The sequence below is a fragment of the Anabrus simplex genome, chromosome 12, assembly GCF_040414725.1.
Source record: "Anabrus simplex isolate iqAnaSimp1 chromosome 12, ASM4041472v1, whole genome shotgun sequence".
Classification (NCBI taxonomy): Eukaryota; Metazoa; Arthropoda; class Insecta; order Orthoptera; family Tettigoniidae; genus Anabrus; species Anabrus simplex.
Window position 1 is genome coordinate 92,110,944 of NC_090276.1, and position 18,177 is coordinate 92,129,120.

At 39.1% G+C, this 18,177-nt stretch overlaps 1 protein-coding gene across 5 annotated transcripts in view; it reads right to left on the bottom strand.

The window, feature by feature from the left end:
* The window catches only part of Haspin (haspin), a 369,818-nt gene extending 354,977 nt beyond the window's left edge, over window positions 1-14,841 (bottom strand). For all 5 annotated transcript variants that reach the window (XM_068229912.1, XM_067156416.2, XM_067156420.2 and 2 more), the window contains exon 1: window positions 14,610-14,841. The gene's annotated coding sequence lies outside the window, so the exon portion shown is untranslated. The remainder of the gene's footprint in view (window positions 1-14,609) is intronic.
* Between the last annotated feature and the right edge of the window lie 3,336 nt (window positions 14,842-18,177).

The following is an 18,177-nucleotide window of genomic DNA, read 5'->3' on the forward strand; positions in this document are numbered from 1 at the left end:
TGGCACAGATTGTTAAAAGTGAATGTAACAAAATCATTCTTCTCTTTCTTTTCTTTTTGAGCGTGGTAATGGGTTTATTCTTAATTTATTTAAAATTCTGTTGACAAAATTGCTATTGCAACCATCAATGCATGCTGAAGTGTGGGTAATATCAATTTCTTTCTTGCAGGCCTTCTTAGATATAGGGATGTTCACGGCTCTATATACCATACTGTAAAATGTGGCTTTTTTATGGATGCCAGGGTGGAGCGAATCTTATCTGATAGTATTTGCTGTTTGAATGGGTTTTGTAAACATCTCAAAATTAAGATGGTTACCACTTCTCTTAATTTTAAGGTCAATAAAGTTCAGGGTTGTGTCCATTTCTGAATCAACTGTAAATTTTATAAAAGGGTCACAAGTATTTAGTTTCTAAAGGAGGGTTTTGCTATTGGTAATACATTGATCAATAATAGTAAAAACATTGTCCATGTACCTCAACCAGTGGAATATTCCTGTAAGTTATTGAGTATCTTGGTTTTTTCAGATTATCAGATTTCTGCCAAAAAATCCAGAAATAGGGGATCCCACTGGGAGTCCCTTCTGCAGACAAATTTTATTATTGAAGGTAAAAGAATTGTTGTTGAGAACAAACTTCAGAATTTGTAGAAATTCTTCTATTTCTAGTTTGCTCAAAAAGCTATGTTTGTTTAAATTTTCTTTGACTAGACTGATGGTTTCAGCTATAGGAATATTGGCGTACATATTAATATCAAAGGAATGCATGGTGTAATATGGCTTTAATTTAAGTTTCTTTGTGATGTTACTGAATTCCACAGAATTTCTGACAGAAGTTCTACAAGAAAAAGTGTGATTTTTAGCCAAAAATGTTTAGCCTATTTAAAATGAGAAATATCATAAGTGGGGCTCTTTTTAAAATTAATAATAGGTCTGATGGGAATATTGGTCTTATGAACTTTAGGTAATGCTTTAGCAGTGAGAAGTTTGGGATTCATTGCAGTGAACTTAGAAGTTTGTTGCTCATTAAAAAAATGTTAAAGTATTGTTCACAATCCCCTTGAGGTTTTTTTAAATTTTATTTGTGGGGTCTTTAGTTATGATGGAGGAAAGCTTGTCAGAAAAGAAAAGTTCAGTTTTTCTCATGGAATCATCCTTTTTCATTAAGACTGTGGTACTTCCCTTATCTCGAAAATAAAAAATACTTAGTTGTGAATTTATGACCATTGTGTCGTTATTTTTAATTCTTTCAATTTTGGGATGTGTCGGACTGGGATGTTAGATATTTCAGAATGTTCTTCTTTGAACGAGTTCTGTAATTTTTCTTAACTTCATATCTTATTTCACCTTGTTTCTCGATAAGTAACTTACTGATCAGATTCTGTTATGGTCTTATGTTGTTTTGGTTGGGAGAGTTTTTTCAGTTATGCTTTGAACCCTTATTCAAAATCTCTAACTCGATCTTACTTAAGTTTAAACTTGTAAGATTCATAACTGGTGGATGAAACTCATTCTTGCTGAGAAGTGTGAATGTTATTTAAGTTTAGTGCTGCTTTGTTAGCTTTCAAGCTTTTGTTCAAGGTATCATGTTTCTTCAAAATAATCTGAAATAATCTCCAATTGGCATGCTTTTGAAAAGAATCCTATTCTAATAGGGCTAGAGAGAGAGGGGCCGCTAAGTGAGCATCGTACGCGTTCAAACAAGATTTCTTAATTTCTCTTTTTATACATGTGTTAACTTTCAATTGAGTTTTTCATTCCCAATGTGAATTTCTTTTTTTGCATCACTGGATAGCGCGTGAGTAAAGAGTATACTTACAAACACTGGAATAGTCATTTTGACTGCTGTATTCACTATCATAATAAAATGTATTGTAACACCTCTACAGCTCTCATCAAGATATAATCATCTGTTTATTAATTATTCTATCAACCACACTAATATTCAAAAACACAACAATGGAACACATATATTATTTTGAAAGTACGCATTGTACAAACATTGTTTCATTTTTTGTTTGCAGGAAAATTCATCCCCTTCCCTTTGTCACTTTTGTTCACCCCACCGCTTGAGTCGATTTCCCGAAAACAGAAAAATAGGTTTTTCTTTATTTTTTAAGGAGATTCCAAATACAGTAGAACCCTGTTTATCCGAAATAAAGGGGGCGGAGCCACTTCGGTTGACGCGTGTTTTCGGATGACACATGAAAAATATTTTTGAAAGTTAAATGTTGAATCCATCATCTAATGTAACTCGGTTGTCAGAACTGCTATTGTCAAGGTCGGATGCGTCTGCATAATTTTCATGACGAATAATAATAAAAATAATAATAATAATTGCTGCTTGTTCAAGAAAAAATGTATCATGGAACAAACTAGAGGGTAAGAAATTGTTTTATGCTACACGTGCATTCTGGCGTAAGTCATAATATAAAAATAGGGTTCGCCTAGTAACTCTCAGCACATATAGCAATATAATTACTAAATATCGATGGCTATGAACAACAGGGAAAAAACCAATATATTAAAATACAATTTTGCCAGAGCATTTCGGTTAAGCCGGGTTCTACTGTACTAATTTCCATATCTGTAACATCTTCAGTTTTTGAGATATCAGTATCCTAACAAAAATAATTCAACCCCTTTTCGGTACTTTTTACCCCCTCCCCCTTAAGTGTTTCTCTGAAAACAAAAACATGTTTCATTATTTTTAAAAGAGAATAAAAATACCGATTTTCACATCTATAATGTGTTACATTTGATGATATACTGTAGATAGGCTCATTTTAAAAATTTACATTTATCCCCCTTTTTCAATTCCTCTTAAGCACAACAAATTATGCATGTTTCTTTACTTTTACAGGAGATTCCAAACACTAACTTTCACATCTGTAACAGGTTACAATTTTGAGATATACTGTAGATATACCCATTTTAAAAATTCACCCCTTTTATCACTGCTGTCCCCCCCCCCCCCCACTTGAGTGGATTTTCCAAAAAACAAATAAATATGTGTATCTTTATTTTAAAGGAGATTTCAAATACCAATTTTCATGTCTGTAACATGTTCAGTTTTTGAGATATACGTATCCTTATAAAAAGGCATTCAACCACTTTTTCACCTCCCTCCCTAAGAGGATTTTTCGAAAACAAAGAATACGTGTTTTTATTTTTAAAGGAGATTCCAAGTACCATTTCTTTTACGTCTGTAAATTGTTAAATTTTCGAGATGTAAACAATTCAACCCCCCTTTTCACCCCCTTAGCGGCGGGATATCAAAAAATCCGTCCTTAGAGTTTCATCATCATCATTTCCCTTTATCCAGCTGTAGCCAGGTAGGTGCCCTTAGAGTTTACAGTGTAATAAAAATGTATCTCCAAAATTTCATTTCTCTATGTCCAGTAGTTTTGGCTCTGCGATGAGTCAGTCAGTCAGTCAGGACATGTTATTTTATATATAATGCAGGGTCTTTATTTATGCTTGGCAGGGAATTTATCGCTTGAACTTGGCCGCCAATGACAGGTCGCTACTGGCCGCTGGTGCGTGCGGTTTCCGACACACGATAGTAGGGTGCTCAATGAAGCTACTGCGTACTGTATGTCTTATTGTATAGTGTTTTATTGTGATTGTGTATAGTGCTGCAATATATGTAAAATATTCGTTACGTGAACGTGCATATCTGCACAATACTTACATTAAGTGCAGAAAATTATGCGCTAGAACAAGACAAAAGTTTCGAGCGAAATTTCCAGAGAGATCTATTCCAGTCAATCGGACAATAAAACAACCGGCCAAGAGATTCAAACCAACAGGTTCAGTAAACAATGAAAATAGACCTAAAGGTCGTTATCTCCTTACGAAGCATGTTTGGTGCGGGGATCATAAGTAAAAATCTGTGCCCCCCCCGTAGCCCAGATTTAATGGCATGTGATTTAAATTTGTGGGGAATGTTAAAAAATGTAGTTTATGGGAACAACCTTCACACACTAAATGAACTTAAAGACAATATAAGAGTTGCAATTGCAATCATCAGTGCCATCAGCGCTGAAGAACTTGGTAGAGTAACCGAAAACTTCATTAGGAGATGCCGATTATTTTGGCAGCGCCTGGAGAACATTTTCAGCATAAACTGTAAAAATGATGAGTAAAATGCATGATAAATATTTTTGAGCATAAACTGTAAACATGGTGAGTAAAATGCATCATAATGACTTTGAGCACCATATTCTGCCATACATACACACACGCGGTAGCCGGCAATTGAACCGTCACTGACGGCCAAGGTCAAGTGAGAAAGTCCCTCCCAAGCATAAATAAAGACCCTGTTACCCACATCTTCGCTCGCGAGGATTTCGTTAGTTGATAAAAATTAATTGTTCCTTGGTACTGCACTAAGACATTATCTGAAAATCCCCTAAAGTATCAAAGCTTGCCGAAAAAATTGCATTTCATTTACCCCAGAACCTCTTTGTAAACCACGTTTGTGGCACTGCCTTTTAGATGACCAAGCTACTAGCAGAGCTAAACCTGGAAGATGCGACATGGAACTCTACATGTGAGAAACAGTCCTCTTTTAGTCGGGGGAAAAAAAAAAGTTTCTTTATTACTAGAGGAGATTCAAAATACCAATTTTTACTTCTGTAACATCTTAGTTTTTGAGATATAAGTATCCTCATAAGAGAATTCAACCCCTTCTTCACTTATTTTCGATCTCCAGCTTAAGATGATTTTCCGTAAACAAAAAGTATGTGTTTCTTTATTTTTAAAGGAATTACAAATACCAATTTTCACGTCGGTAACATGTTAAGTTTATGATATGCTGTAGATATAAAAAAAACCACTGCACTTAACGCCCTTGAAAGGACCTTGGCCTGCCCAGGGATCGCTGCTCAGCCCGAAGGCCTGCAGACTATGAGCGGTTGTGTGATCAGCACGACGCATCTCTCGGCCGCTATTCTGGGCTTTCGAGACCGGGGCCGCCATCTCACCGGCAGATAGCTCCTCAATTCTAATCATGTAGGCTGAGTTGACCTCGAACTAGCCCTCAGGTTGAGAGAAAAATCCCTGACCTGGCCGGGAATCAAACCCGGGTCCTCCGGGCGAGAGGCAGACACGTTACCCCCTACACCATGGGCCCGGCATACTGTAGATATACTCATTTTAAAAACTGCCCCACTCCTTGGCTGAGTGGTCAGCGTTGAGGCCTTCACTTCACAGGGTTCCGGGTTCAACTCCGGGCTGAGTCAGGGAATGAAAGTGTGTGTGATTAATTATTCTGCTCGGGGACAGGTTGTTTGTGTTTGTCCCAACACTCTCCTCTTCATATTCACTGAACACACCACTTTACCAACTACGACAGAAACACGCAATTGTAATTACATCCCTACACATAGGGTTGGCGTTGGGAAGGGCATCCAGCCGTAAAAGTGTCAAATCCACACATGTGACATAGTTCGCACAGGCGACCCTGCAGGTGTGGGAAAAGCGAAAAAAGAAAATACTCATTTTTGAAATTCACCTCTTTTTTTTCCCACCCCCTTAAGTGGACTTTCCAAAAAAAGTGTGTTCATTTATTTTTAAAGGATATTCCAAGTACCAATTTTAACGTCTGTAGCCTAAAATCTTCAGTTTCTGAGATATATGTATCCTCATATAAATAATTCAAATCCTTCCTCACTTCTTTGCACCTCCCCATCACCCCTTAAGTGGATTTTCTGAAAACAAAATTTAAAGGTTTTGTGATATATTGTAGATAATCTCGCTGCTGTAGAATCTTAGAGCTGACATTGCCATGGTTACGGCAGTTCATTTCTTTATCCGATTCCTAGAGCAGGGGTAGTGTGTTGCCAATATCTCCATAACGGTTAGTTTTAGGGCCTTAAAACATGGTTTTTGGGCCTGTAGGGCTTACCGAGTTTTGTTCTTTGCGTCAGGGGGCTTAAACTGAGCTTTGTCTCGCCCTTGTAGGACGAATTTGATATTTCGCTTATATTAGCCTAGAGATGGAGAGACTCAAGATGGACGTTCTTGGCATTAGCGAAATGCATTGGCCTCATTCAGGAAAGAGTGTGGTCAGTGGTTATCAAGTATACTATTCTTAATGGCGTGGGTTTCATTGTACATCGAGATATCAGTAAGCCTGTGAAAAATTTTATACCAGTATCAGATAGGGTATGTTTATTACAGCTTAATGCACTGCCAATTTTAGTGAATATCCTCCAAGTACATGCTCCAACATGTGATGCATCAGACGTTGATGTTAAAGATTTTTACACGAAAATCGAAGCAGCCCTGTCATATACCAAACCATCTGAGATAAACATTGTGATGGGCGATTTCAATGCTAAAGTCGGCCATGGTCGACGGGCTGATGTAGTCGGTGACTACGGATTAGGAACAAGCAATACTCGAGGTGATCGACTGGTCCAGATGTGCCAAGAGCAGAGCCTTATTATAGCAAACATGTATTTCCAGCTACCTCCACGTCGCCTCTATAGTGGACCTCTAATGCTGACAACAGTATTAGGAACCAGATTGATTACATCACAATTAACAAGTGGTTCAGAAATTCCATCAAATGTGTGAAAACATACCCAGGTGCTGATATCAACTCAGACCATAGCCTACTGTTTGCTTCCATGAATCTCAGGCTGAAGAAATGTCATTTAAAGGGGATTTTTAGTCGGATTGCGATTCAGAAGCTTCAAGATCAAGCCCTGAAGGATGAAGTTCAGTCAGCTCTACGTGTAAAACTTGCGGAAGTTCAAAACAGCGTTAATATAAATGATGTTGAAGGCACTTGGAATCACATCAAATGTGCAATTAACGATGTAAGTCAAGTAAAATTAATGAATCCTGGAAAAAGGAAAAACAAGCCGTGGATGACAGAAGAAATCCTGAAGCTGATGGACCAGAGAAGGTCTTGTAAAAACAAAGATCCCGTAACGTACAAAAGTTTGCAGAATTTAATACGACAAAGAAAATGTAAAAGAACAACAACTCTCTGACGAATGCAACGAAATAGAATTAATGAATTCCAAACATGATTTTTTTCAACATGTACAAGAAAGTGAAACAAGTAACTGGTGCATATAACAGGAAGGGTAGTGGAGTCCTCCTTAATAAGAATGGTGACATCTTAGCGAGCACAGAAGAGAAACTGAAGGAATGGATGGAATATGTACAAAATCTCTTCTTGGATCGCAGAAATGTGGATCATGGTGCTTGGGCAGACGATGGTGTGGATATCACACGTACAGAAGTAGAATATGCCATAAGAACAGCGAAGAATGGGAAGGCTCCAGGCCATGATGAGATGTATGCTGAGATTACTGAAACTCCTTGAGAAAGAAAAATCCCTTTCATTATTAGTTGACCTATTCAACAGTATTCACCGCAGTGGAACCATTCCTCGAGACTGGCTCAAATCGACTTTCGTAATATTGCCTAAGAGAGCCAATGCAAAATTCTGCAATGAATATAGAACAATTAGTTTGATGAGCCACGTTCTGAAAGTATTCCTAAAAGTCTTGCATGCGAGAATTTATCATAAATGTGAGGAGAATATCGGAACCTCGCAGTTTGGCTTCAGACATGGTTTTGGTACTAGAGAGGCATCATTCAGTCTGCAGGTATTAGTCCAACGGTGCCGAGATGTCAATGTCGATGTTTTTGCTGGTTTCATCGATTACGAAAAGGCTTTCGATACAGTCCGCCATGATGAACTTATGAACACTCTTCGGGAATTAGGACTTGATGGACGGGACATTCGTATTACTGGTAATCTCTACTGGAACCAGTGTGCTGGCATAAGAGTTGATGGTCGTGTCTCGGAAGAAGTCTCAATTATGAAAGGAGTTCGCCAAGGCTGTATTCTTTCCCCCATTCTTTTCAACATCTATTCAGAAAAGATTTTTCGAGATGCTCTTTACGGAAAGACTCAAGGAATTGTGGTTAACGGTTTCATCATAAATAACATCAGGTACGCCGATGACACTGTGCTACTTGCAACCAATCTCCAGGATCTACAGGAACTACTTAATGCTGTCACTGAAGCCAGCAGCGCAATGGGCTTGAAGCTTAATGTAAAGAAGACCAAGTGGATGGTTATAAGTAGGAAAGAAGATGGCATTCGAGGTAATCTCACAACAGCGAAGGAACAGATCGCGAGAGTGGCAACATTTAAATACCTGGGATGTCACATCAATGATGACGGGACCTTACTCACGAGATCCGATGCAGAATTGAGCAGGCCAGAACTTCTTTTCAGAGACTTAGGAAACTTATGACAAGCCGTGACCTTTCCATTTCACTACGGACACGACTACTCCGGTGCTACGTTTTCAGCATCCTGTTGTACGGCGTTGAGGCATGGACACTAACTGAGACCATGAGCAAGAGATTGCAAGCATTTGAAATGTGGACGTACCGAAGGATGCTGAAGATACCTTGGACAGCTAAAATGACCAATATAGACGTTTTGCACCGTATGAAAAAAGAACCAGAAATTCTCACTACCATCAAGAGAAGGAAACTAGCATACTTTGGTCATATGATGCGGAACTCTAAATACCACCTTCTGCAAGTAATACTCCAAGGGAAAATTAATGGAAAACGTGGTCCGGGGAGAAGTAGGACATCATGGCTCGGCAACTTGAGCCAGTGGTTTGGGGTGACAAAGCTTACTCTGTTCAGAACAGCTATGAACAAACAACAGATCATGCTACTGATCGCCAACGTTCACAACAAAATTAAATTCTTTCAAGGTCCACCTATTCAATACAATGACGTTTTACTGTGATTTAATCACATGTCAAATAGTCAAATGGTACTAGTTTCGGCATCTATGTGCCATCATCAGCCTTGAGTACAAATTAAAACAAGATATATATTCCTAAAACATCTAAAACACATTTTAACACATTATAAAATAACATAGGCCTACAATTAATGTGGTGATACATGAAATACGATAAAATTATGATACAATTGGTGTGATATAAAATTCTTAAAATTCCGGCTGTTCGTTACATAATTCAGTCTGTATGCATCCGGGATAAGTGAATTTTTACAGTTGTATGCTGTCTATGTGAATGACATTTGTTCCTTTAGATATTAGGTGGTTCCAGGGAAGTTTACTTTGATCATGGAAGATCGTGATATATTTAGAGATGAATTCCCACTTCAATTTGAACCTTGAGCAGCATGTGAACGTGTTGTTACACAGACGGAGCCGGACATCAGGATCTTACATGATCAAAGTAAACTTCCCTGGAACCACCTAATATCTAAAGGAACAAATGTCATTCACATAGACAGCATACAACTGTAAAAATTCACTTATCCCGGATGCACACAGACTGAATTATGTAACGAACAGCCAGAATTTTAAGAATTTTATATCACACCAATTGTATCATAATTTTATCGTATTTCATGTATCACCACATTAATTGTAGGCCTATGTTATTTTATAATGTGTTAAAATGTGTTTTAGATGTTTTAGGAATATATATCTTGTTTTAATTTGTACTCAAGGCTGATGATGGCACATAGATGCCGAAACTAGTACCATTTGACTATTTGACATGTGATTAAATCACAATAAAACGTCATTGTATTGAATAGGTGGACCTTGAAAGAATTTAATTTTGTTGTAATCCCACTTCAATACGGAACCAATGAAATTCATAACTATAAGTCGCCAACGTTCTGCGAGGACATGGCACATGAAGAAGGAGAAGATTTGTATATCTCCCCCTATCTCACGGAATGGTTTTGAAAATAAAATACAGCCCATGTCCCTCAGGGATAATGAATATTTACATTAGTAAAATAATTTCTAGAATCGGTCCAGTAGTTCCTGAGATTAGCCATTACATACAAACAAACTTTACCTCTTTGTATATTATAGTATAGAATACACATCATTCAAAATTTCTATGATCAGCACAGAAGGCCAAAGAATTGGTTCACCGAGCTCGATAGCTGCAGTCGCTTAAATGCGGCCAGTATCCAGTATTCGGGAGATAGTAGGTTCGAACCCCACTGTCGGCAGCCCTGAGAATGGTTTTCCGTGGTTTCCCAATTTCACACCAGGCAAATGCTGGAGCTGTACCTTAATTAAGGCCACGGCTGCTTCCTTCCCAGTCCTAGTCCTTTCCTGTCCCATCGTCGCCATAAGACCTATCTGTGTCGGTGCGAAGTAAAGCAACTAGCAAAAAAAAAAGAATTAGTTCTAGCCTGACAAGATAAAATATGATACTGTTTTCATATCCGAGCACAGAGAGCTGATGACCCTTTGGATACAGAATCTATGGTGAAAAACATGAACGACCACCCTAGCGTATACGTGTCGAAAAGTGAAGTCCGATTGTTTCTATTCATCAGTATTCATGCCTGGCGTCTGAAAGAAGATTAGCTGAAATTCAATGCCAGCTCCTTAATTAAGAAATTTCTGCCCGCTAGCAAATATGCTACCCTGGTGTGGGTAGTTTTTGATAACCAGAGCGCCCTTTTAATGTAGGTAGCTTTCGATGATCCCAGTCTTCTCCGATTTGCAAAGGTGAGATGAGCCCACATTTTTCTTAGAACATAGCAGGCTACTGGAGCAATCTTTATGGGAAAGAGCTGCAATACTGTTCGAAGAGACAATTTATCCAGATTTTTTATGTCAAGTACGGGGTTGGTTGCTGCAATGCACCTATCCTCTATGTGCTTCGTGAATGTTTTCCCTGCAACTTGCAGAGTCAGTCCCAGATACTTGTAAGAGTTTACTAATTCCAACTGTACGCTGCCAAAGGTTCTCCTAGGTCTAAGACTTTGTAGGGAGCAGTTTCAGCATCTTGTATAATTTCAAGTTCTTTGTTTTGGGGCATATCGAAGCTGTATTTGAGTGGGATTCTATATTCCCTTCTCTCTTCAGAGTATTTTACCAAATTTCCTTCAATGTCAAATTCTCCACCTGTGGAATTTCTTTACAGTAGATTTCCTCAGAGAACCACATTATCTGGCAAACCAGGGTTTAGTTTTCCTGCTTGGTGGTCTCTTTCCTGCAGATTTTAGTAGGGCTTCTTGTAGTGAATCCAGACCCTTATCAACATTGCCAGTCTGAACATACAATTATGTTACAGTTTAGTTTCAAAGGCTTTGAAACAATCTCGTTTTGCTCAGTACATACAATTCTTTTGTGAATAACTGCAGTTGTATTTCTAATAAACTATGAAAAAATTACACTTCAAACAAAATAACTTGCCCCTGTTTAGTATTAGATCCCATTGTTAACGAATTGTGATGGTGGTGATAATTGTTTTATCGCAAAGTAAAACTGTGCAACAAGAATCCGAAAGAAAAAAATGGAAGGGGTCGAACACTACGAAAAATGAAGGTATTGGCAAAAGAAAGACAAGGGCTGCCAAGGGAGTGAAAATGAAAGATTCCATACACCACCACACGTCATACCGTCGGGGGCGAGAAAGCACAAGAGTTGACCACAGATGGTCGGATACCTAGCACAGATGAAAGCAAGCTGCCTGCCACGAGTAAGTAGAAGCAATGCCAGGACTCAGTTAACCCCCTTCTTACCAGGCACGACTTTTAAGTTCCAGTTCTATTTTTTGCCATATAAAATGTATGGTAGATATTTTTGAACCCTAGATGCCTGATGGGACTCTCTTGTCGCATGCAGTCTACACACAAGAACTGCCAAGTCAGTAATGTAAACATTTATAGCTAGAGAGCAGTTTCAATCAGCATGAGCCTCTCCTTAATGTTGTGTGAAATTGACAGGTGAAAATATCTGTTTATGTTGTGAGTGAAACAAGTCAGGCATCCTGGAAGTGGCTATTGGTGTAATAATACTTTGAATTGTGTATTTGGCAATTCAGATATATTATTGTTTGAATGTAATGAGGGTGAAGTGTAAAAATCTACTTGGGACTGAAAAGTCCCAACGGGCAACAAGATTACATTCTGTCGCCAAATAACATAACCTGTATAAGGGTACAATTTTTGTGTAATCATGTCAAATGTGGTATCGGATGTAGATATAACTGACTTATTACTCAAAGACTTAGCAGATAACCCTCAAAACTCTGATAAAGACAGCAAAGATGAAGATGAAAACAGTTTATTGAATGTTTTGAATACTAGTAATGCTTCACAATTAATTTTGATTCTGTGTGTGCATCTGCTCCTGTAAATGATGGTACAAATAAAGTGTTCACTATTAACAGTTCTATAAATGCACAGAATAAATTTCCTGATAACACTATTAAGAAGGTCCCGAGAGAAATGCCGTAAAGGGACTTCCAGAACCTGATAGCCGCTGGAAGAAAAGGAATGCTAGGGAGGAAAAAAAAAAAATGCGACTGTGCAAACAACCAGAAGGTAAGAATTAATGATTGCTTAGCATCACTACCCTGTAATGAGTTGCATAACCGTCAGTGATTGTAAATTAGAGTTGGTAATGATTTACTGCATTTCCGCTTTTGCAGGTGCTGTCCATGATTTACCGTCAAATTGTCCGACACCAACGGATATGTTGCCATCGATGCTTTCACGGCCTGTATTTATAGACATGATACTGTATCGGCTTTTGGGCTTATGCCATGTCAAGAAAATAAGCTGAAATTCTTTACGTTTTGCAGAGAACTGTACTCTGCGTCATCAGAAGAAAATCTTGACTGTCCACAAGAAAGGCTTCTTAAACAATGACTTTTTGAAATTAGACGTTATAATAGAAGTGGAAATGGTACATTCCTTCGTCACCAGATGGCTCCCCAGACGTAGCACAGCGCTAGCGTTCGAAGTGGAAGCTGACCGAACCATCTGAGTCAGTCTAAGAGGGTCCCATAACATATGACCATTGACACAAGCCTGGAATGACACATCTGGCGATGAGGAACGTACGAATTTGGATAACACCGAGATGAAATAATAGTGAAGGGACAGGGAAGGGAACTACCTATGTAAATCATTAATGACTGGCAACCAGGAATTACTTAATTGATAGCCAGTGTCCCTGTTAAAATTGTTAGGACTTCTACGTATTTCCACAGCTTCCCGTATAATCCTGGACCTGTAGTGTCTAGTGAGGCTACGAGCTCGAGCATCTTGGAACACGACATCATGACCCGATGATAGAGCGTGGTCAGCTATTGCCGCTTTGTCCGGCTGATTGAGACAAATATTACGTTCATGTTCCTTGATACGGGTATCCATGGACCGGCATGTTTGGCCGATGTATACCTTATCGCAAGTACATGGAATTTAGTATACCCCAAGATGTAAAAGTGGGGACAATTATTTGTCCTTGGTTTTACTCAGACTGTGAGCAATTTTAGTGGCGGTTTTTATATTGTGTTTGCGGAGGACCCTGCCAATTCGATCTGTGGTGTTGTGAATGTAAGGAAAGTAGGCAGTTCCCTTCACTTCTTCCTTCTGTGAGCTTTGTTTGGTCATTTCTCTGGGATGCAGGGCTCTATGAATCTGCAAATCGCTGTAACCATTAATCTTGAACGTGACTTTAATCGTGTCCATCTCCAAGGGGATATTTGATGTCTCACAAATTTGTCTCGCCCTCTTGGCGAGTGTCGTGAGAATTCTGAAAAGCACATTGTGCACTGTGCTCCCAAACTACACACAACGACAAATCAACAACAGCAATATTTGTTACATCCATACACAACTGTGAAGGGAAGAAGCCTCTACTCCAGCCAAATGCCACATAGCATAACTCAACAAAGGACGTTACGACTTACCTTCCAACAAAAACAGCACGGATTTTATATGTGCACGCTTTAGAAATCTACATTTTCCGCTCAAGTCACAACTGAGTTTACACAATCCCATATATTGCTTTTCAGATGAATCGAGACCACAATCCAAATGTTCACATTGTAATGCATTCCTGCATTTCAATGAGAAGTGCTTCATGGAAAACCACGAAATGTTAGTCTGAGATTAGATGCAAGGACAGTGAAGATGTTCATATAAAAAACATGTTTTTCTCTCATAAACCACATGATTTGTGTGTGTGATTATGTTTAGTCATACAAACTGTTGATTTAATAATACTCCAGTGTCCCTTTTATTAAAATGATGATTTAATAGTACTCCTGTGTCCTTTTAGTTAAAAGAGTACTGTAAATGTGTCCATTGTGAGATGATTATTTTAACTAAGTTCACACCCGGAAACCTGCATCTAGATGCCCGACAGGACTTTAAAGTCCCAAACACAGAAAAGCAATTTCGGTTCAACCCAAAATTTTGATATGTATTCTAAACTTAGTAATAAACATTTCCAATTATAATTATGAATATCGTCGTTGGGCCTCGAAATATCGTTAACCTACAGTATGTGGCATTTTGAAGGGAGAAAGAGCCGCGGCACTCGTAACACACAACGAAAATTCGTTGATACAATCCATGTAATACTGAACCTTAGATGTCCGAACGTGTCTTGTCAGAGTTTCCAGCTGAAATACCATCACATAGCGGTTTCTCTAGGCGCAACGATGATATGTGTATTGAGAACGATTATAACCATTTCAACAGCGGCCCATATGACCACATTGGCAGTTCTAGAGTTAAAAAATAATATATATACTCACTACTTAAGCGTACAAAAAGCACAGATAAAACTTCGTTACAACACCACCGCATAGTTGATCAGTAAATAAAATATTGCACAAAAGTTAGCCATAATATAAACATGATTCCAACACATAATTAACGTGTATAACCGCATGATAAAATTGTCTTGGCATGTATTCCAACAAAATCTTCCAAAGCGTACTCCAAACCATTTACAAAACAAAGACCTCCAACTCAAAAACAAAGCTTCCAAACGTGCCTTGTCTTGTTCTTGTTTTTGAAGTTGATGTGGGCTCGTTATTTCACCCAGACACAATACTTTATTATATTTGCACTAGTTCGACACTCGCACACAATTCCGATAAAGTAGGACACCAATGCAGTTCGCAATATTCTCTGATTGAGAAGTACTTGAAGATTGAGGCTTCTCGTCCACTGGATGCGTACATCTGCGACTGCGACGTTGAGCGTGTACGCGCGACATGAAGCAGTCCTGTGTCGTACGACAGTGCATCGTCCTTTGCACGCGTATTTCGTCTGATAGCAGCGGAGTCAATCCTAGCTCTGTGATGTGATCATGGCCTTCCATGATGATGCATTTTTACTGTATGCTTTGGAGAAGTCTTTGCTTGCGAGGCGAAGAGCCCGAAAGAGAAAAAAGGAGTGGCTAAATGAAATTTTAAGCAAAAGTAGTTTATTTGGTGAATTTTCCCACTTGTATGACGATCTTCAAGTTAATGAAGCTCAATATTTTGGTTATTTTCGGATGAGGAAAGAAACTTTTCAGTACATATTATCCAAGGTGGAGGATCGTCTGCAGAAGTACAGTAATTTTAGTGTTTTGAATACATCAATTAATCTTCTGATCACATGTTAAGGTTAACAACATCGAGTGCAGTGTTCGATTCTAGTCTTGCTATGTTTTAATCTGATTTTCTTAGAACAAAGGTATGACGCAAGAGTTTAAATCGCAAGAATCTGTTCTGGTGTTACACTTCACGAACTATTGTTTTACGACTGGCTGCCCTTCCTCTCGATTCTAGTCATGCAATGCAGTGTTCAACAACGTCGAACTATAAACAGTATTATGTGTTCAAGTCTAAACTTGCAGGTACGCGATATGCATGCTGTCTTATGTGTAAGATCGCGTTATATGTTCGATAAAGCTATGCCTTAACAGAGCAGGGAAAAGGAGGTTAACACAATCGCTATCTTACGCAAGCCGTTCAGAACCGTAGTCTTGTTTTCTTTTAGAACAAAGGTATTCCTTGACAAGTTTTTTAAATTATCCGCCACAACGAAGAGTACGTCACGGTGCTCTCAGATTGTGGATGTAGAATTTGCCGCCACCACATGTCAAAGAATAAAGATGCCAACACAAAGATGGCAGCACGGTGCTCTGTTCATTAAAGATGGCGGATGACAGCTAACGAAATTGCCCCGCATGAGGGCAGCACGGTGCTCTTTTCATTAAAGATGGCGGATTACAAATAACGAAATTGCCCCGTATGAGGGCAGCACGGTGCTCTGTCCATTAAAGATGGGGGATGACAGCTAACGAAATTGCCCCACATGAGGGCAGCACGGTGCTCTGTTCATTAAAGATGGCGGATGAGAGCTAACGAAATTGCCCGCATGATAGTAGCATAGTGCTCTGTTGGTTAAAGATGGCGGGTGAAAGCTGTCAAAAAAGCATGTGGCTTTGTTTCCAAACAAGAGCACGTGGAATTTGCCGCCACCACAAAGAGGACAGCACTGTACTCTGTTGCTTAAAGATGGCGGATGATGGCTGTCAAAAAAAGCGCGTGGGTTTGTTTCCAAACAACAGCATGTAGAATTTGCCGCCACCACATAGAGGGCAGCACGGTGCTCAAAGATGGCTGTTGTCACGTAGAATTGCCTGCCACCACAGGTATCTAGCTAAAGAGGGCAGCACTCTGTTCTATAGATTAAAGATGGTGGAGGACAGCTGCACGTGGATTTGTTTATCTCGCGCTAGTGAGGTTAAGTTGGTAGCACTAAGGTTTAGGCCCGCCAAGATGGCAGCACTGCCGATGACAGGTGACAAATTTGCAGCTACTGCGGTAAAGAGGGCAGCACGGTGCTCTGTAGCTTAAAGATGGTGGATGACAGTTGTCAAAAAAAGCACGTGGCTGTCAAAAAGCACCTGGCTTTGTTTATCTCGCGCTTGTGAGGTTAAGTTGGTACTACTGAGGTTTAGGCCCGTCAAGATGATAGCAGTGAGGTTAGCGATGCGTTGTTGTCTGTCAAAAAGCACGTGGCTGTCAAAAACACGTGGCTCTGTTTACCTCGCGCTAGTTAGGTTGAGTTGGTACCACTGAGGTTTAGGCCCGTCAAGATGGCAGCAGTGAGGTTAGCGATGCGTTGTTGTCTGTCAAAAAGCACGTGGCTATCAAAAAACACGTGGATTTGTTTACCTCGCGCTAGTTAGGTTAAGTTGGTACCACTGAGGTTTAGGCCCGTCAAGATGGCAGCAGTGAGGTTAGCGATGCGTTGTTGTCGATGACAGCTGTCAAAAAGCACGTGGCTTTGTTTACAAATTCAAATCTCGCGTCAAAATTCAAATTTCCCGCCAAAATTCAAATTTCCCGCCAAAATTCAAATTTCCCGCGGGAGGAGGAGGCGGCAGAGGTGTCCAATGATACTACTGAGGTGATACCGATTTTACTACAATTCTGCATTGTTCGTATACGTTGATGTTGCTTGGCGGATTCAATACGATACTCTAGTACCCTACTACATGTAAACGGGGATCGTATTCAATACGGTAAGTGTACTCAAATCGATCTCAATCCCCATGTAAACGTACTAAATATACTCTCTTCGTGTAAATATTAACGGTAGGATCTATGCCATGAGCTTTACCAGTTAGTCTGTAAGTTGCACAGTTATAGTGTGTTGTAGAATTTAACATTAATTAAATAGTGTATTATGGTTGGGCATAATAGAAGGCTGTATAGCTTGAGCCACGCCATAGAAAACAAGACGATAATAAATAAATAAATAAATAAATAAATAAATAAATAAATAAATAAATAAATAAATAAATAAATAAGCTGCGGGGAACTGTCAAAAAGCAATATACTTTTAGAATTAAAAATAGCAAAATAATTCATTGTTATGTAAATTTAATGAGAGGTTAATCATAGATTTTCGTACAACTCACCTTAAACAATATTATTTTAAATGAGTTCAATCCGCCTGTCCTACATTTCAGCAAATATGTCTATTACTCTCGTCTTGAAGTCAGGCGTCTTGCTAAGATGCCACAGCAGTTCCTTCTCTACAGATAGAGTTCCCAAGTTGGACAGTCTCTGGTTGGTCATCGATTTCCTTAAAGAGGTTTTAATTCGTTTCGAGGCACTCATAGCGCGTTCGCTAGAAACTGACGTTAACGGAATAGATAGCATCAAGTTAAGGAATTTTGTTGTTTCCGTATACACAGTCTGGAGTTCATAATTAAGAATGTACGCCAATAGTTGCTGTGGTCGAATATATTAACGGGGTCAGAGTAAATGTTGATAAGTTCGTTCTTAAGTTTATCTACATGGAAAACCATAGGGT